Source organism: Cricetulus griseus, chromosome 3 (assembly GCF_003668045.3).
Source record: "Cricetulus griseus strain 17A/GY chromosome 3, alternate assembly CriGri-PICRH-1.0, whole genome shotgun sequence".
Lineage (NCBI taxonomy): Eukaryota > Metazoa > Chordata > Mammalia > Rodentia > Cricetidae > Cricetulus > Cricetulus griseus.
This window is the reverse complement of record NC_048596.1, coordinates 70,653,240-70,674,965: the sequence shown is the minus strand read 5'-3', so window position 1 is coordinate 70,674,965 and position 21,726 is coordinate 70,653,240. Positions and strand designations below refer to the sequence as shown.

The 21,726-nt window shown below is 45.5% G+C and overlaps 1 pseudogene; it reads left to right on the top strand.

Moving 5' to 3' along the window:
- The first annotated feature begins 12,525 nt into the window (after nucleotides 1–12,525).
- LOC100763165 lies at nucleotides 12,526–13,105 on the top strand (annotated as a pseudogene).
- Nucleotides 13,106–21,726: the final 8,621 nt, after the last annotated feature.

Genomic DNA, 21,726 nt, shown 5'->3' with positions numbered 1-21,726 from the left:
AGGTTGTAAACCTTGGTGACAAGATCCTCTACCCACTGGGTCATCATGCCCACCCCTCTTCTGTTTATAACAGTCTGAATGAAGCTAAGAAGAAGCAGTGGGCAAAGTCTTCCTGCAGGACAGACTACCTACCTGCTGGCAAACATCTGGGTGCAAACCACACACAGCTATGCACACAGGTCCAAACTGAGCAAAGACTCACAGGGAGGGGTGCTTTCCTATGTCTGTGAAAGCAATTACATTCCACATCAGCTTTCTACAGTAACCATGCTATCATTAGCCAGAGTTGAGTATATCCCATAAGTACACTGTTATCAACCACCTTCTGGGATGTACATCAACCTTGTTGCTTGTCTCAGCCCAGGCCCCATCCGGGGATCTGGGCAGCCATATAAATGACACACTTAACCACTGGATACCCCTAATTCATTGATTGTTCAAGTCGCGCTTGTTTGAGCAAGCCCTGTGCAATCAGAGGCCTGAAGGGCACCACAAAGATACGGGGAGACCGGGTCCCTTACCCTGGCAGATGTGCTGTGCAATGGGACATTGTGGAAGGAAATTTTATGTAGAACATGGTAAAGATTTCAACCCTTTATCTCAAATGTGGAAGATGTGGTAGAAAGCCAAATCTGAATACTTCCCTCACATGGCTGAGTACGAGGCACACCTCCTCGAAGCCTCCTGGGCTATCCCTCCTGTTCCCTCTGCCTACTAGAACGCCTCCAACCCCAGCACTCTTGAGAGCAGTCAGCCCCATCCTCAGGCCAGAGAACTGAAACAACCCCATTTCTCACAACACTCCCTTTTCACCTGTTTGAAAGCACTGTCTTTTCTCTAATCAGATTAGGAGCAAGTTCTTCACTCATTTCTCTCTCTCTCTCTCTCTCTCTCTCTCTCTCTCTCTCTCTCTCTCTCTCTCTCTCTGTGTGTGTGTGTGTGTGTGTGTGTGTGTGTTCATTTTTCCATTCGTTTTTTCAAACTTGTTACACAGGACGACGTTAAACTTCTGATCCTCCTGCTTTCGCTTGTCAAAATACCAAGGTTGCAGGTGTGCACCACCATGCCCAGCTTATACAGCACTGGGATTAGAACCCAGGGCTTCAAGTATGCAGGGTAAGCCTTTCCCCACTGATCTACAAGCACAGCTCCCTAAACGCCTCCTCTTGTTCTGAGAAGGCCAGGTCCCTGGGTCTCCCCTGAACCACTGGTCTCCTCAAGTCTCCTGCACCCTTTCTGTTTCTGCTCTTCTGGATGCACACCAAGGCTCCAGGGTTCCACTTCTTCCCTTCACAGCAGACATACCTTAGAGATAACAGGGGCTCTCACAGCCCAGCTAGGTGGCCGGGCTTCCCCTGGGGTAGGGAACACTCACAGGGAAGGTCAACATGGCTTTGTTAGAACAGAGATAACCCTCCTGAGTAGGGAGCCTCCCAGCTATCTAATCAGTAAGTTTCCCAGGCCTTTTTCTTGGACTGTATATGCATTTGTAAAAGAAAACAGCCAAGAGCTGAGGATACTATATTCCTTTCTTTATTTCCTTTTCCTTTTCCTCTTTTTATCCTAAGGATTAGGCCTGGGCATAGTGGATCATTCATTTTTTTTTTTCAATCAAATAGTTGTATCAAGATGCCCCAGAGTATGCAAAGCGGCCCAGGATGAACCAATCTCGTTTGCTGGCCCCAGGACGCACTCACTCCTCTATCTGTAGCAGGGGCTCCTGGGACCTGCATGGAAAAGGCTGCCAGAGTGTGCATGGAGGGGAGCTGGGAAGGCCTCTGTGCTGGGGTGTGGAGGGTGACAAGCATGGCTAACAGAGCTGCCAGACAGAAGAGGGTCCAGGCCCAGGTGGGGAGGCCACTGCTAAGAAAAAGTTTTAAGTCCTCCACTCTTAAAACCTTCAGCCAAGGCAAGAACACGAGATCACACAAGAACCCAGAAAGCATGGGAGTCCACTTCTCAGCAGCACGTGTACTGCTAACAGAAAACACCTAGCAGAGAAGAGGAAGATCTGAACACAGCCCTTGTCTGCTTGCATGAGCGTACACACACACACACACACACACACACACACACACACACACACACACACACACACACTCAAGTCTGTACACATACACTAATTCCCACTGGCTTTCTTCTGAGGCTCTGTATTTCAGATCCTCTGTTAGGACCTTTTCTATTCACATCCCTTATTCTCTGGACACAGATGGTTTAAAGAAAGAGGACATCTGAGTTCCTGAGGTAGAGAGAGCCCTTGTACTGCAGTCCTTTCTGGTGGTTAATGAATGTCTCTTCCCTATAAGTTGTACATTCCCTCAGGATGGTATTAGGTTTCAAACCCAAAACCAATATCAGCCAATTTCTGTGACTCTTGTACCCGCACTTCTTGTGCCGCCCCTTCCCTAACCCTCTCCTCCCAGGCCCTGGGAGGTGAACAGGCCTGGGGTTTCAGAGGCCTGAACCCCAAGCCCTAGCAGATGGTATTCTTAAGGAGGAAGCAGGGCTGCAGTTTCCTGTCTCAGCATCGCCAACCCTCAGATGAGCGGTCAGCTCTCAACAGCTGACATTCTCAGGCCTGTGCCACTCAACAGCATGCCCTTGGCTCTAAGATGTATCATAGAGAGATGCTCAGTAGCCTACCAGGTGCCTGGGCAATCCCAGAGCCCCAGGCATTTCCAGTTTGCTGGCCCTTCAACCCACATGCTCTCTCCTCCCCTCTCTAATCAATGCCATCCTGGTATCCTTCTGAGGAATGAGCTCTTTGCCCCTTGGAAGGGGTCTAATGGGAGCATCATTCAGGACATATGCCTTCCCCTGGTCCAACCACAGATGCCTGAGCTCTCAGCACAGTCACATGTTTTCCCAGGAACCTGGGTTATGGGCAGAACCAAGGCAGGAGTGGGTGCTGCCCCTATCCTAGCAGCAACTCTGTGGCTACATTCCATCTGCTTCCACCAAGGTACTCTCTGGGCAGCCAGGCCTTCACACATTTGCTCTGACAACCGAGCCTTCTCTCTGATCCTTCCAACTGATGCCACATTTTTCTACTTCCTGTTCTGTTGCACATAACCAGGAAGTCCCAACTGACATGCCTACATCCTAGAGCAAAGGTAAGGCGATCACACATCTAACTGTCTTGAGCAAGCTGAGCCACACTCATGCCACAGTGGCAGGGTACAACTATGGCAAGCCCAGCACTCCAGGCCTGACACCATCTCCTGTACAGCTTCGGTCTGAGGACTCCATTGCTCTGAACTGTTTCCTGGTCTATAAAATGGCAATGTTTCCTTGCCTCGTGGCACTGGGGTGTGTGTTGATACAAGCACAGAGGATGCTTCGGTGTAGTCAGGGTTGGCCAGAGGGAGCTAGGTACACAGCCTAAAGCTTTGGTGTAGCCCAGAGAAGCTGGTGGGGGTCCAGTGTATAGTCCTGATAGGAACATTCTCCCCACCCATTCATCCCAGGAGGCATCTGAGATTCCCTGTCAGCCTCCTGCAGATCAGACACACCAGAGTCTCCTCTGTGCTTTTGGCTGTGCAGAAACCTAGGGTGTCCAAGCCCAGCCTCCCAAAGCCCCTTTCAGGAAAAGGCTTCTTGAAATAAGAAGTCGGCTGCCAAGTTGAAACAGCACATAAACCTTAGAACCCACAGATTTGAGGGAATTCTAATCTTGGCCCAAACTGGCAGAAGGAGGGATGTGGGGGAGGGGAGGATGAGTCAGAGATTCCACCCCTCCGAGGGGGCAGCCTAATATGGCGTTGGGGAGCCAAGAGAGACAACTTAGGTATGCCTGGATTTTCAGACTGGAGCCATGACTTTGGCCACAGACCAGTTGTGCACCCCCACACAAATGCTCACACCTACCACTCAGACACACAGAGCAGAGCTTAGGGTAGAGAATGAATCAAAACTGATCTCCAGAGCAGTGTGGAAGAAGCCAGCTGACCTACTTGCAACTTGACACATGAGGTGACAGCAGCCAGCCTTCACCCAGAATGCACCAATACTCAACCCCAAGTGGCCCTGCATCTTTGGGCATAGTAAAGCCTCTAGCTGACTCTAAGGTCTCCAAAATGCAGCTGCCTTTGGATCTGTGATATAATACACATGCTACGAGTAATGGAGGGTTCATCTCAAAGGACCTCTCAGTGTATAAACATCAGTACTGTGAGCATAGCGCTTCCAGAGGTGAGCTTTCAGCTCCTACCCTAACTCTATAGGTTATGAAGACACAAGTTCAAGATGGATCTTAAAGGAGGTGGTGAGAAGTTGGCTTAGTTTGGTCCTGGCTAGGCTCCTCACTAGCTGTGTGACTGTGGGCATATGCTTTGACCATCTGTAAACTGATTCGAGTGGAGACGTGGTCCTCATAGCCAATGTTACTAAGAATCATCTGGAAGGGAGTTTTGCTGAGCCCTGGCTCAACAGACTGGGGAGGAGCCTAAGAATCTGCATTCCCAACAAGTCCCTAGGGTTAAATTAAGAGAAGGAAAGAGTGCTTTATCTTATCTCCACATCCCAAGGCCTCTAATTAGACCAACTGAGATCCAGGACCACTCTGGCCAATAGTTACATAGTCACCTTATGGTAATTGGCCAGGCCACGGTCCTGGGCTCCATCCCTGGAGACAGGATTAATCAACATCCTCAGGAACACATCAAATAGCAGTGGGGCTGCTAGATGAGTCGGGAAAGAATCACACTGGAGAGATGAGCAGTAATTTCCCGTGGGGTGGGGCAGAGGCAGAGCCATCATGGAGCCCGACAAAGCTCTGTTCTCTCCAGCATACCTGGATATTTCTGTTTGGACCCTCTGTTGAAGAGGTCAGATCTTGGTGGTGTTTGCTAGAGTAGGCTCTTAATAAGGGTGGGGAAACTGTAGAGACACATCTTCTCCTTCAGTAGGGACAAGGCCTAACCATTACAGACAAAGGAACTATATCCCAATACTTCCAGGAGGGAGGTAATTATTTCAACCCTCCTGAATGGTATTCCTTCAGAAAACTTGAGTAACACTCTCTGGTCACCTGGGTGCACCATGTACAAACCTGTGCTCTGCAGCAAATGTGCAGAAAACGATAACATTGTTTTTTTCTAAGAAAATGTGAACATGCATCTACCTTCCCCATAAAGGGCACCAATAGCAGACCAAAGTATAATTCCCCTAAAGTCCATCTTGGCAAACCAACAAGTTTATTTGGCCTACCTAAAGAGCATAGGTGAAAAGTTACTTCCAGGAGAGTGAGTGACCCCAAAGCAGCAGCATCAGTAAGGATTCTTACCCATCATGGTTGACAACTTCTCCATAGCTCCAATGATCAATGGAAGCTCCTCTTCAGCTAGTCTTCCATGGTCTATATACACTGTTCCCTCCCAGGACCATGAGATTGAGTATAGCTGGGTCAGAATTACACACAGCTGGGAGGGACATATAAGAAGGAGTGGATGGAATCAATGGTGAGGCTCTAATGAGCCTCCTCTAGCCTCTCCTTTGAGAGAACATCAACAAGCCTCATCTTAAGGGTCTTCTCTGGAGGACATTGTTCTACAACAATCTGATACATAAAGCCTGCTTCTGACCTCAGAGAGACTCCTGAATAATGAAGATATTAATAATAATAATAATAATAATAATAATAATAATAATAATAATAATAAGACAGTGATGATGGTGATGATGTGTCTGGTGGTGTCATTAGTATGCCTCTCTCTTTGTCCTTGGGAATTTGGCACTTCCTTCGAGATTGGGATCAGAAGTGCAAGTTTGCAGTGATTTGCTCTAGAACAGGTCAATGATTTTCCCCTCTTCCAGACTGAGTCTATACTGTGTCATCCAGGTCTGCTAACTGAGGAGGTGATGGTCATACAGATTTAGCATTTGGTCCATGGTCTGAGGTGTAAATCTTTGACAAGGAGTAGCTCTCGAACTTAAATCTCAATTGTATTCAAAGATGATCAGAGTACTTGACTTGAGCCTCATTTACTGGAAAATGGAATAATGCTAGACTTCAACCAGCATGGAGGTTCTATGCTCAAGAGGTCTGAATTCAGTGAAACAAGGCCATGTGACCACGTACAAGTCCTGTTCCTTCTCTGTGCTTCCATTTTCTCATTGGCAAACTTAAGTGCTTATCTCTCATAGGGGGCTGTGAATATTAAAATATATAGAACACTTGAATGCTTGCCAGCTGTCTGACAAGTACTAATAAATATTAGCAATGATTATTTGATTCCGATGACATTGATAAAGCCCCTCCTGTGAGCTATCAAATAGGTTACATATCTACAGCCTTGTCCTCCACATGACCATAGTCTTGGAGAAGATAGATAATCCACAACGCATGCTATCACTGTGCTTTGCATGCAACAGGGACTCTGCTGGGAAGAGACCAGAAAGATCTTGGAAGGGCAGGGTGGCTGACAAGGGCCTTGACTAGCTTGCCACAGGAGGGTGTTGGGAGGAGGAAACTAGATTGAGTGACCAGAGGTATGTTTTGAGCAGGCCTGCTTGCCTGTGTGGTGACGGCTTTAGGCCAAGAGGATCATGCAGTTTGGAAGGGGAAGGATATGACAAGCCTGGAAAATTGGTTGTATAGCATGCATTGATTTGGGCTTTGCCCTGAGGCAGCAAGAGGTGACAGAAGTTTTAAGCAAGAGAATGGAATGGGGCTTTAGGATTTAAAAAACAAAACAAAAAACAAAAACAAACGTGAAATTGGTAATGGAGTGCAAAGTAGGGCAGAGAGGAAGGGGCGAGGCTGAGCCAATTGGGAAGCAGAGCCTAGGCGAGATACCACAAGGATACAGGCGAGACCTGACTATGGAGACGAGAAAGATGGCCTGGGTTTAGGACATTTTGTAGGATGATAGACAGGCACTGGTGGCCAACTGAATATTAAACAGAGAGAGCGGGGTGGAGGGTGGAGCACCAATCTCTAGCTAAGGAGGCTGGGTAGACATCTTGACAAGAAATAGGAGCTGAGTGAGTGAAACCCATGGACAAATATCAGGAATAGTTATAATCTCTGCAGGCTGCCTCTTCACACTTAGTACTTCCTATTTCTTCAACACAGAAAGGGACAGGAGGACATTTCAAAACTTTCTCTGAGAATACATCCATGAGGGCTGAAGCTCCATTGTCTGACCATTCCACCCAGATCATTCCAAATACATCCCGAGGCTCACTCAGAGAACAAAGAAAACACAGCTACAAATGCAAACCAGTCCTCACAGAGGGCTGATGCATGCCCAGGTATTCTCCTCAGCTACTGTTAATTAACGCACTTAAGAAATATCTACTTGTAGATTCTGCCAAAGTCCAGTGTCTGTCTTCAATGAACATGGGAGTTCTTTATGTAACCCTGTCCTCATAAGGAGAGAGAGAGAGAGAGAGAGAGAGAGAGAGAGAGAGAGAGAGAGAGACCAACCTTAATCATGGAATAAATAGAGGGGATGATGGCTTTAAAATTAGAGGTTGGAAGAATGGCATACTGTGAAATCCCAAACCCCAGGCGGGGTCTAGGGAGCCGCAAACCACACGGATTTGAACTTCAAGAGGAGGGCCTGGAAATAAAGAGTCCCAGGTTTAACTGGGGAAGGACGAATTCTCATCCAAAACGCATCTTTATGGCTGGGCTTTGGGGCCCGGAAAGTGTTCTTCATGGAAATGCTGAGTTGTCCCTCCACATCCTACACCAGTGCGGTCTCGGCTCTGAGAAAAATCAGACTTTCCCCTGCAACTAGGTCAACTGAATGGGTGGCAGGAGATTCCCCAGGAGTTTGCGTTTTTCGGGACATTAAAGAAAGAATTGCATTATGGACAGGGATGCCCTTTTTTTAATGTATTTATTCTTTCACAATTTCATATGTATATACAAGATTTACTTAAATCATAACCCCCTTCCCATTATCCTCCCTCATTTACTCCCCCCTCACAGAACCCCTTCTTCTTCCCACCAAGCTCCGCCCCCTTTCCTGTCTTGTCTTTTGTTTATTTTGTTTGTGGTCCACTGCATTGAACTAGGGTTTCTTGCTTGAGCATGAAGAATTTTTTTTACTCGAGTAAGGACAGTTTGCCAGCAGCTATGCCATTAAAGACTAGGAATGTCCCTTTGCCATCAACCATTAACTATCAATATAGCTCCTTGAGGGGAAACAGAACCTGATGAGCCCCTCCTGTCTGTAATGAGATGTAGATGGACCCCATATTATGTAGATAGCCACTGCTACTGTGAGTTCATGTGTACAATAGCCATTACAGTGGACCTAAGATCTCTTACTGACTGCCTCTATCTGAAGCCCAGTAAACTACTTATGAGAAAGAAAGGGCAACTAGACAAACATTTCTTCTTGCCCAGAGGTGTCATTTGTGAGCCCTACATCATCAAAGACCCTGGACCAATAAGGTCCACTCAGGAGTCAATGGCTCAAGTGTCCACAAAGACCAGAGACACTTCTAGGAGTGATGCTGGCTAGTTAGGTGGGCATTGACCAGATGAGATATTACGTCCAGTCTAAAGTGAACAATGTCTTATACATACCCAAGGATTGGGACTGTAAGGAAAAGTGAGCCAATGGCATCAGCATCGAAATTTCTAAAAGAGTCATTGAAATATGCACAATCTCTTGAAATCCTCTTAATTTTAACACTAAGAATAAGTTCCAAAATATTTTAGACACAACACGGGCCAAACAAAGCATAGCACACTGGCGCCCTTCAAGATCTGGGCTCTGTTGCTTCCCAACGTTATCAAGACAGAATTTCGACATGTCAGTGGAAGGAGACAGAGGCCTTGCAGCATGCAGCATTAGGGTGCAGCCAGCTCCCAGCCTGAGTCCCTTCTGCAACTCTTCTACCTACCACCACCTATGTTGCTTGGCCTCAGTTCCTCCATCTGTGAGGAGAGGAGAAAGGGCAAGGTGGACATCAAAGACTGTCCTCAACCTGTATTCTATACCAGTGGTCACTAGATCCATTTGCTGAATAAGTTATTTTCTGCAAAGCACAGAAGCCCTTTAGCTTTTGATAGTTCAAGAATTAGGGGAGGTGGAACCCTGGGTACAATGTACCAGGTCTCGGGTGATAACTCAAGAGGACTCTCCCTAATTAAGTGGTTGAAAGTGGACTGAGAATATGAAGCCATAGCATGTGAGATACAGTGGCTATGCCAGGTTTGTATAGGTATCAGACCTCAGCTGTATCCTTCATCCTTATCTTTGCCAGAGGCTCAGAAGGTAGGGACCTTATCAATGCCTTTGTCTAAATTTGGGAAATGAGGAACTGGAGGCTTAAAATGGCTAAGCCAGGCAGGCCAAAACAAGAGAAACAAGGGAAATATGGAGAAATGTACACCACTTTTGTACAATGGAATCCTATTTGGTTATTTTCCGTTACTAACATTGGTTAGTATACTCAAGAGACTTCCACTTTAAGATTGTCTTGGGTTACTAAGTGAAGTTACTAAGAAAGAGAGGGAGAGAAACAAATCATGGAATAAATATAGGACATAGTGCCTTTAAAAGGTCACTAGCAAATATTCAATGCTTAGCCCAGCAGTTATCAGGCTATGCTGACACCTGATGGGAACAGATACAGAAACCCACATTAAGCAGAGAGAGAGAGAGAGAGAGAGAGAGAGAGAGAGAGAGAGAGAGAGAGAGAGAATGTCTAAATCAGGTATCTCCATCAGGTCCCTCCCCTTGAAGCTCAGGGAAAGCCTGCAGAAGAGGGGGAGGAAGAATTGTAGGAGCCAGAGGGGTTGAGGACATCAGAACATGGCCCACAGAATCAACTAAGCAGGGCTCATAGGGGCTCACAGTGACTGAAGAGATAATCACAGAGCCTGTATGGATCTGAGCTAGGTCCTCTGCACATATGTAGGGGAAGCTGTAGCCATGCCTACTTAGGGGGTGGCTACAGGTGTGCCTGACCACGCTTGCGAGGGTGTGGTCAGGGTGACGTAGTGTGACTGCATTTTCTCTTTTGGTTGCTCTTTTGGGCTTGCATACAGATCGCTGTCACGACGGCTGGCTAGGTCGCTCTGTAAGTAAGGCTTTTCCCTATTAAATACCCTTATATTTCTACCTGACTCCGTATTGGTATTTTCCCACTGTACACATACATTATGGTTGTTAGCTTAGTGTTCTTATGGGACTCCTAACAGTGGAGTGGGGGTATCTCTGACTCTGTTGCCTTCTCTTTGAACCCCTTTCCTCCTACTGGATTACCTTGCCCAACCTTGATATATGGGTTTGTTCATAGTCTTATTGTAACTTGTTATGCTGTGTTCAGTTGATATCCCTGGGAGGCCTGCTCTTTTCTGAAGGGAAATGGAGGAACAGTGGATCTAGGGAAGAGGTGATGTTTTGGTGGGGGAGGAATGGAGGGAGGGAAAACTGCAATCAGGATGCATTGAAGAAAAAAAAGGTCACTAGCAAGAGGCTAGAAGTAGGTCATAACTGAGGCAGGGCTCTGTAAGGAAAAGCCACCCTTTCTGGGCAATAAACTCCCAGCTCCTATTGGAAGAATGGGGCTTACTGTCGAGACTGGATTACTTTCAGACCCATCTACAACCATTCAGGAGCGGCATGGGAAGTTCGGCATTCCAATTAGTGTAACAACCTGGCTCATTCTGGACTCCATTTCTATTTGTTTGTTTGAAATTCTTCCACCATGTAACAGACTTCTCTTTTACATCTCAGTTTAAAAACAAATGAGTCATGTGTAAAATGAATGAGACTCTCTTTTCTTCTAATATTGGCATCCACACACTGAAGGTGGGAAGAACGAAACCCTGTAGATGTCTATTTGATATCTGTGAGAGATGAGTCTGCTGGACCACCCTTCTGCCTGGGTGTCCTGGTATCAGGGAGGATATAGTGGATGTGTTCCTATCCCCTGTCCCCAGAGAGAACTAGGGTCCCTAACTCTGGCACCTGTCAGCCCCTACCATGTACACTGTGTCCCAGGAGTCTATACCCTTAGGCAAAATCTTAAAAGAAGCTTAAGTCTGGGCCATGGTGTCCTTCCCATGGTCCATAGTTGGCCATTTCTTTTCTTGGTACAGGGTCTCATTTTGCAGGGCAAGCTGGCCTTGAACTTTCCATCTTCTTGCCTTAACTTAGAAGTCCTGTAGCCACAGATGTGTGTCACCACACCCAGCCTATAAAGTCCTCTGTTATATTTGTACATTTGCTTGTTTTGCAGCCCTGAGGATAAAGCCAGGGCTTTGTAACTAAAGTATGTCCCCAGCCAATCTACTCTGATCTCTTATTTATACACACCTATGTATCAGACTTGAATAGTGTTTTGCTTCTTCCCAGGGAATTCTTACGGTTACTCAAGAACAGCCATGTAGAAAACTGTACCAAGGGTTGTGATTTTTGCCCTTACACTACTTACACTATGCTTGAGAAACCTGGGAACACAGGGCCTGAGTGTTTCACCAGGATCAGCTGGATTGTGGGGGCTGAGATGGGTTTGAAGTGCGGCTTTCAGACTGCATTGATGTTGAGAGTCCTGGTTACTGTACCATCTCTTCTCAGCCTTAGTTGAAAATACAGGGGCTCCTTGTGCCCCACACTGTGTGTCCAATGGAGGAGGTAAGTGTTGGCTTTGAAGCCAGTAGTCACTCAAAAGCTACCCCATTGGCCTGGGAGTGCACACAGCTCATGCATTAGACTGTGAAGAAAACTAGTTTGTGTATCTTCAGAGGATAATATCTAGGACTAAATATTACAGCAGGACAAAAGTAAGAGAAAAGCACCATTCTAGCCTTGTGGTGTCATGAGTTCACTGCCATGAGTTAACTGAACTCACTGAAAAGCAGCCTCTGGAAGTGGGTTGTCCTCCCACATTTCAGACCCATGCATGCTTATCTCAAAGTGTCTTCCAAAGCCTCTTGTCTAGGGCTGGGCTTGCCCTCCAACTCTGTGACAGGGAGGAGAGAGAACAGCAAAAGCGTCCCAAAGTAAAAACATTGTGTCTTTAGCAACAGCTAAAAGGTGGGGCATTTCCAGTAGGGATTACTATTTTTTTATCCCATGGTATGAAGGTACTTCCAGTGGGTAAGAGATGCCAGAAGTTCAGCCACTGGAAGCTCATCCAAGGAGACAAAGCTCCATCAGGAAACCCAGTTAAATTTTGCTGGATGTTTTAAGTATTTGATTTGATGACATTGTCTTTGTCACTATTTTTTTTTGACTTAGAAAGGATGCCTGGTCCAAGGGGACATACTACTCTATTTGGGGGCTCTGTGTTGTGATTCCTCAGCTGATTGCCTCAAGTGGGGCTTCCTCAGTTGATTTCTGCAGGAGATTTAAGTCCCCGGTTTGATGATGTCTTTCTATCCATCACCTATCAAACTACCTCTAGCTATTTATTCTTCCACTTCAGCTTGCTATGTACTTAATAAACTCACCCACTCAAAAACCAAAAATATGGCCATAATAGATTGTTTCTGAACTAAGTAGAAACAAAACAAAACAAAAAAACTGGCCGGACTTTTGTCGCTTGCCCGAGGCCATGGGGGAGGCTGAAATGGGCGGCATGGGTGCTCCAGGCCACAAGGGCCCAGGGTGAGGCAGCCCCAAGCCCTACTGAGGAAATGGTAGTGTGGAGCCCTGTGGTGGAGGTGTGCCTCTTCTGCACCATGCTGGGCCACAAGCCTGTCGGGGTGAATCAACATTTCCATGTGATGTATTCGAGACAAGTTCAGCCAGAATATTGGGAGCCAGGTCCCATCCAAGGTCATCTGGGACCATCGGAGCACTATGTATGACATGCAGGCACTGCAGGAGTCTGAGATTCTCCCATTCCCAAATCCAGAGAGAAACTTTGTCCTTCCAGAAGTCCGAGGACAGACAAGTGGCCATTGAAGAGGAGATGAAAGAGGATGTGGACCCCCACAGTGGGGCTGATGATGTTTTTCCATCTTCAGAGAGCTTGGGGGAAAGCATTAGAAAAGTCCAGCAAAGACAAGGAGAAGAACTCCTCAGACTTGGGGTGCAAAGACAGGGCAGACAAGCGGAAGCGCAGCCGGGTCACTGACAATGTCCTGACTGCCAACGGCAATTCCTCCAGCCCCAGTGCTGCCAAGAGATGACGAATATAGACACCTCAGTCCCGGGTGCCACAGAGATGCACTGATGCTGCAAGCCCTCACTGCCTGTTCTCAGGCCCCTGGGTGAATGTGACCATCCGGCAGAGATGCTAGTGGGGGCTTCTACTATGTCATCAGACCATCAGAGCACCTGACTGGTCCAGAAGACCAGCATCCACTCCTCTTGGACGAAAGCCTCTTGCTTTCTCTTGGTTGGTTCCCCCTGTGCCCACAGTGTGTGGAGAGGAGCAGGTACATTGGACCAGAGAACCGAGAGTCACAAGCAATAAGACACTGCCCTCACCGTCCTCTGAAGGAGGCAGCCACTCACCTTTCCTAGATGCCCACTCTTTGCATCTGCTTGTCCTGTGAGGCTCCAGCGTGCACTGGCATTGGGAAAAAGTGTCTTTGGAGTTCACACAGCACATACTGTGCACAGAAGGCCTCCCCCATTTGGGAAACAAGAACTGGGTATTTTGGCTCATTCACTTTGTACTGTAACAATGTATATAATTTGGTTCGTATTTCACTATTTAATTTTTAAGAAGCCTATTTTACTAGTGTTTTTGTATGAAGAAAAAAAAACTGATTTGAGTATACCACGACTTTCCATCATCACCAAACTCACACATTGAAATTCCACCCCTTAATGTGGAGATAGACTTTGGAGATAGGGCTGTGTTAAGGTTGAGAAGGGTCTTATCGGAGTTACTTTTCTTCTTGCTGTGGCGAAACACCATGGCAAAGGCAACTTAAGCTAACTGGTTTATTTGGCTCAAGGGTAGAACTGCAAGATTTTGAGGCAATTGGCCAAGTTGTGGCCACAGGTAAGAAACAGAGAGTTGTGGATGCCCATACCCAGCTAGGTTTCTCCTTTTTATGCAATCTAGGACCCAGGCCTAGGGAATGGTTCCACCCATTTTTAGAGTGGATCTTCCTACTTTAATTAACCTAGTCAAGATAGCTTCTTACAGGTATGTCCAGAGATTTGTCTCCTGGATGATTTTTCATTTTCGATCAAGTTGATACTATTAGACATTACAGGCTTTATTCCTCACTCTCTCTGTTCCTCTCTCCATGCCTTTATGACCAAGCACCAAAGAAAAACCATAGGGGGTCATAGAAACATGCAGCCATCCTTGAGCCAGGAAGAGGCTCCCACCAGACCCCACTGCTCCCAAACTTGGACTTCTAGCTTACAAAACTTTGTGAAAACAAGCTTCTGTTACTTAAGCTTCACATTCTGAAGTATTTTTATCCTGGCAGTCAGCCAGGGCTAGAATCACAACAACACACCTAGAAGATGAGGGAGAAATAACCGACTTTGCAAGAGCCAGGCACCACCCAGAGGTCTCTCTCCCTAACACCCCCCTACTCCCTTGATCTCCTCTACCCTAAGGTATCCCATTCTCATTGACTCCAGAATGCCTTTCCCCTCATGGAAACATGCTAGGATATACCAAGACTGTTGGCTCTGCCAAGTAGCAAAGCGCCTTCCTTCCAGGGGCTATATTAAACATAGACCTAAGTCTCCCTTTGTCTCTGACTCAGAGGTCACTTTAGTTTTGCAAGCCTCATGCTGTGTTCCTCCGAGGATCAGCCTGACCCTCAAGATGCTTCCCCAAGGTAATATAAAGGATATAGGCAATGTGGGAAGGACACCTCATCTTCTTTCTTATCTTCCAGAATGGGGAGAAGGGATGGTCAGAACTTGGACATGACTGACTGCTTGGGAGAAGGACTGGGATCCAAAATACTCAGGTTAAATTAGACACCAACATGTAGCAGGGTCAGAGTTGGTAGTCAGGGTAGATTTTGATACTCCCTGTTTCATCTCAGACCCTCACATTCAACCCCCACCTAAACAATATGATTTATATAAAAAACAGTGTGCTTAGTATACAAAAGTGCTCTAAGTCAAACCCCCCTACTCTCCAAACCCCTTTTCACATAGGCTTCAGTAAACATATCCCTAAAGGAATCCTAGAACCATCCATGCCTCCCTGATCCTGTACCCGCCATCCTTCCTCAATAGCTGCTCTGCTCTCCAAGCCCATCTGAACTTTCCGGTTAAGATGCTCCTGGATCTTAAGTAACAAGGTATCCCTCCATGGTGTGGCCACCATGAGAATCTTGAATGTTCTTATTGTTTTGAGAAGCTGCAAAAAGCCTGATCTACAAGAGTGTGTGTGCACATGCTCACACAGACAACTACAAATGCTCCTTCTCAGGTTCTTCTCAGGGTCTTTCCCAGTCCACAGGTGCCCTGTAAATCAGGATATGCCAACAATACATGCCTTCACTGTGCTCTCTGCATCTTTACCTTCTCCCTTGAGCCCACCCAGTCTTTGAAAGGGGTCTAAGTTTCCGCCCTAGGGATCTGCACAGGGCTCAGCTTCCCTCGAGCGGCTGTGTGTACCCAGCTTTCTTTATGAGGGGTCACCCCTTCATCTCCTATCTCTTGCACTTGACTAAATTTACCCACTGTCAGGTCAGTAAAATAAGAGCTAAGTGCTTGATTGGCTTTCAGCCTCATTTGGAAGACAAGGGACTGTTGAAACCAGATCTCAGCATTTTGATTATCAGTCTCCATCACCTGTACACGTTTACAGCCTATGGGGGCTTCTCTGTGGATCTGTTTACATGGGGGAGTTGTGTGCAGATTTATGGGGCAAGCAACTCTCGGGTCATTTCAAGTCTTCAGCAACTGGAGCTAAGTGTATTCTTTTAACTTTAGTTGTTGGAAAAAGAAAAGAACCAAAACAAAAACACTCTTAGTCACGTGTCCAGGTGAACTACAGTGGCTCCAATAGACATCTATCCTAAGTGACCTTTGTGTTCTCAAGGGAAGGTAACAAAGGACCTCTTGGCCAAAGAAATCTGAATGTACACAACAGTATCACAGTGATGGAGATCCCACCTGGGCCAGCAAGACCATGAGAGGGCCATCCCCCTTCTATCCCAGACCAGTCAAGGAAGATGGTGTTACAGGACAAAGGGTTCCCTCAACAGAGAGGCCTGGTTTACTTCTTGCCAAACAAGCACCCCTCACAGCTGAATGTTAACCTCTTGCCCTCTTTCCTGGTAGAACAGTGCTGTTTACTTAGCCTTGGTTTTGTGGATCTCTGCGGCAACCCCATTTGGAAGAACAATGGTACGTTGCTTACCCAGCACTCCGGGGGTGAAATGATATCAGGAGGGCTGGGTTAGACATACACGTGGGCCATCATCTATTTCCAAGGCACCTTAGAAACATTTGCTTGGCCAGAGGCACATTTGGTGATATTCACCACACCCCTCATCTCTCTCTTTTTAGACTTTTTAAAAATAGGTGTGTATGTGACATATATATATATAGTACGAGTGTTGATCCCCACGACCAGAAGATTGGATCCCCTGGATCTGGAGTTACAGACAGTTGTGAGCCACATGATGGGAGTGCTAGGAACCAAACCAGGGTTCTCTGCAAAAGCAGCAAGTACTCTTAATCACTGAGCCATCTCTTCAGCCCCCCAGCTCCCTTTCAGTTGGATTCCATTCTTGAAGCATCATCTAGTTTCAACACCTTGCTACCTTAAAAGTCCTTGCTTACAAGCCACCTTCAGGGGACCAGCAACCCCACTAGTACATCCTCTTTAAAGCAGGGGCCATCAAAGTCTTTTTCACCAACAACAATGGATGGGTGGTAACCATCATCATTCTCAGCTCTGCAGGTTAAGGCTGTGCAACCATTTCACTCTACCATCATCCACTGAAACTGCCCTAGACATTATGCAAATGAAGGGGTATGTCTGGGTCCCCGTAAAACTTTAGTTATGAACCCTGAAACCAGAATTTTATATAATTTGTATATATCACCAAATATATATATTTCATCCATTTTAAAATTGTTTCTTTGCTTACAGGAAATACAAAAAGCAGGCAGGAAGTCCAATTGGGTTCAAGGACCTTATTTTGTCACTGTCTGATCTAAGCACGACTGAGCAAGCTCTCCCACTACCACACTCTCAGACCAGATTTGCTGAGGGCTTTATAGGCCAGTGTTTTGAATTTACCTTTCTTACTTACATCTCTGGCTGCTCGTGGCAATACATGAAATGCCTTCTGCACTTTGGTTCAACCTAAGGGCAGCAAGAGGCTGGGCTCCTGGAGAGAAGAGATCATTTCCTATTACCTTCTCTACACTGATAATGTGTGCTGAGAAACACACAACCGTTCTCATAGGCAGTAGCAAGGCAAGTCACAGCGCCACATGAAGGGACTGTCTTGAGTCTGCATGAGCCTCCAGCCCAGCTGCCTTTTTCCAAGGAACACTCTGACGGAAGGGCTAGGATGTTGATACAGTGCTTGTTTAGCATTCAGGGGCCCTGGTTTATGTGGTCCAGTCCACAACACCATATAAAGCAGGTATAGAGTTATACCCCTGTAATGCCAGCCCTCAGGAGATAGAGGCAGAAAGATCAGAAGTTCAAGATTACTCTTGGCTACATAGGGGTGCAGGACCAGCCTGGGATATATGAGGCCCTGTATTTAAAAAGAAAAAACAAATAAAAGCAAGATACTCTACTGTTAGCCAGGACACAGGAGACTTCCTCATAGAGAGGACAGATTCCATCAGCTTCTCCAAACAACTGCCTCACACATGGCAGTCTATCCAAACAGCTGAGTCAGCATCTGACTTAAAGAGTGTTGGGCTGTTTAATTCTTCAATGTAGAATTTCCCTTTGCCCTAGGTTCTCATTTTGGTTTGCTCATCACAATACCACCCCTGGAAGTAGAGTCCTATCCTGGAGAAACCATGGAGAACTGCAGTTCCTATCTGGCCTAGCTTGGTCTGTTCCATTCTCAAATGGATAATGGACTTTTAAAGCCTGGATGGATCCCCTATTGCTTGGCTATGTCATTGAGTTAATGCTTGTTTAAGTGGTGAGTACAGCAGGTTGACTGTTGTACAAACATCATGATTACATGTGATTTTCATCATTATTTTCAATGATTTAAAGCACAGTCAATGTTTTGGTTTGTTTTAGAAGAGCCCACCGGTAGCTCACTGGGTAAAGGCCTCAAGACCGATGACTGAATGAGACCCCTATAATCCATATAAAGATGTAAAAACAGAACTATACAAAGTTGTCCCTTGACCTATACAAGTGTGTCATGGCATGTGCATGCCCATACACACATAAAAAGTAATAAATACATTTTTAAAAAGAGTGATGGGAGAGAGACAAGGTCCTGGTCATATTCTCGGCCAACTAAAAGTAATAATGACAAATATATATATATATATATATATATATATATATATATGTACATATATGTATATATATGTGTGTGTGTGTGTACTTGTTTATTTTTATTTTTCTCTCAATATCTGCATAAAGAGAGAACAGTTAATATTTGAGTGCCAAATAACAGGGCTAGTTTGGTTCATCCCAAATAAAAATCTCATTTAACCCAAATTCCATTTGACATGGAGATCATTTATAACCCCATTTAGAGACCAAGAAGACATTAACATTTTTTTTTATTTGGCTTGGGGTTTTTAACTTTGTGTGCACGTGTGTGTGTGTGTGTGTGTGTGTGTGTGTGTGTGTGTGTGTACATGTGGAGGTCAGAGGACAACTTGAAGAAGTCAGCTCTCTCTTTTCACCATGCAGACCTTGGGGATTGAACTTGGGTTTTCAGGCTTGGTGGCAAGTGCCACTAAACCATATTGTCAAACTTGAGTTTGTTTTCTTTTTGAGATAGGGTCTCTCTATGTGGGGGAGGCTGACCTCAAACTTGAGATAGTCTTAGCTCAGCTTCCTACATGCTGGGATCATAGCAGGATACCACCATTCTAAGCTCCTCCTTTATTCTTGGTTTATCAAATGATGTGTTCTGTCTTTTTCCAAGTACATCATGCTACAGATTTTGACTTGCAATGGATACAGGAAAAATTCACTTAAGTCCCCTCAACAAAGGAATTACAAGAATACCAAGAGCCTGAACAGGCATGCTCAGAAGGACTCAGAGCTCTTTGTGGAGAAGCAGTCACTTATCCACATATATATTTTAAATTAAATTTTTATCTCTGAACTACTCCAGGGCCTGGGGCTCCATTTTGGAAATGTTTGACACTGTCTATCTCATGACTCCTGAATCAAAACTGCAAAGCAATTTTGAGGCTCCCATTCAAAACTTCCCCCAAAGCACCAGGAAACTGGGAGCCAAAGGGGCCCTATTCAGAATATCATGTAAGAGGTGTAAGGCTTCTTTTGTCCCTCCCTGCCCAGAACAGACTGCCAATTCCCTTGAAGGCTTCCTAGGATGAAATGTAAGAGGAGATAATCTCTGCTTTCATCTCTTAAAAACACCAATAAATGAGCAAATAAATAAATAACATGAAAACACGGGTTGGAGGACTCCAGTGTTCATGCATAAGCAATGGCACATTTATCAGTCCCCACAGGCTTCTCAAGGTTGCCAGGCTGTATTTGGAAGAAAACTGGAGATTCACAGTAGAGATGAGCCAGAAATTCTCCACCCATCATCAAGTGCAGACTTCTTCCTTCATCTCTCAACCAGGAGGGGAAGGATGGAATTACTTGACCTCTCAGTGTTGTGTGACTTTGGCTGGGAAGACATAATCAAATGTCCATTCATCCCAAAAAGGGCACCAACAACAGACCACCAAGTCCAGCTTGGTTAACCACAAGCTACTAGGCTAACTTACAGGAGCATGGGTGAAGGGTTACTTACAGGAGTGTGGGTGACCCTCAAACAGCTACATCACTGAAGTCACCCAGCATGGATAATGACTTCCCTGAGTCTGCATAGAGTATCCCCTTCAGTTAGCCTTGTATAAGCTCCAGCATCTCCCAAGACCATGTGTATCTGGAACAGAACTACCTATAGCTGGGAGAGAAGTACAGGTGGGAGGGATATAGGAGCTGGAAACTCAAGTTGAGTGTCTCTGGGGGTAATGGCTGCTACATTCAGGACAAAATCAGCAACAGTTAGCCTTTCCATTCCATGAGGACCCATAAAAACCTCCCAATTATTGACACTACTTTGTAAGTGTGGAAGGCAGGCCAATTCATTTATAAGGCAGTGCCTTTTTCTGAAAAGCCCAGTAAGGCAGTATATGCCTTTGACTCATGATCTGAATAGTACCCACCTTCTCAGCTATGAAGTCTATAGGGAAGACACTTCATACCTGTGAGTATGTGACAATAAAAACACAGACAACAGTAAGTGTTAGCAAGGATGTGGAGAAACTGGGATATTGTTAATGGGAATACAAAACAGGATAACTGCTTAGAAAATGAGATGATAATTCCTCAAAAGTTTAGACACTGAGTTATTCTGTGACCCAGCAATTCTACTCTTAAGCATATACCTAAAAGAAGTAAAAGCATAAGACCCACTGTTGTAGTTAGGGTTTCAATTGCTGTGAAGAGACACCATGACCATGACAATTCTTATAAAGTAAAACATTTAATTGGGACTGGCTTACAGTTCAGAGGTTCAGTCCATTATCATCATGGTGAGAAGCATGGGGACATGCAGGCAGACATGGTGCTAGAGGGATAGCTGAGAGCCCTATATCTTGCAGGCTACAGGAAGTCAACTGAGACACTGGATGGCATCCTGAACATAGGAAATCTCAAAGCCCACCCCCAAAGTGACATACTTGTCCAACAAGACCATACCCACTCCAACAAAGCCACAACTCCTAATAGTGCTACTCCCTAGGAGAATATGGGGGCCAGTTACATTCAAATTTCCATACCCAAAAAACCCTATAGATGGACCTATTCATAAGGTCCATTGGTAGATGAACAAATAATACAATATACCCACACAACAGAATATAATTTGCAAATAAAGATGGCACAGTGATACATACTACAGTATGGATGAACCTTATGTTAAATGAATGAAAACAGACACAGAAAACCACCTACTATATAGGACCCAATGTATGTGAATTGTCTTGTCAAAAGAGCAGATGAGAATTGCTTGGAAGAGAGTTGGGGAGAGACTGCTCATGGGTAGTGAGTTTCTTTCTGGAAACTTGGGAATGAAACTTGAAGACATCTGGTATTAGATGGTAATGATGGTCGCATGACATTGTGAATATACTTTACAAAACCACTATCATATATAAAGAATTTCCATTAAGAGGGGGACCGTCTGCCAGAGTTAAACCTCTACAGTAATCCTTATGGTAAGACCTATGGTGAATATCCAAATAGAACCTGGGATATGGCCAGCACTACCAAGCTGTACAAAACATGTCAATCGATTCAAACCCATCTTGCCTGCCAGGTCTTTCTATGGCACCAGGCAGGCCCCCGTCTTAGCTGTTTAGGCTATTTCCCATTTGAGTGATTCTTAGAAACCTGCAGTTCAGTTTCAAGTTCTTATCTGCACTAGCTAAGTACCCTCTGGAACATCCTAGAAGCTTTCATTAGCCAGGACAAGCTGACAGCTCAAACTGCTGTTCTCAGATGGGAGTTGGGTCCTTGAACCATAGCTGTGCATACATTTGATACTGTGAACTTATTTTCATTTCCTGAGTGGGAGGGTCAAGAAGATCCCCCAACATCAGGTGGTGAGAAGTTCCCAGGGGAAGA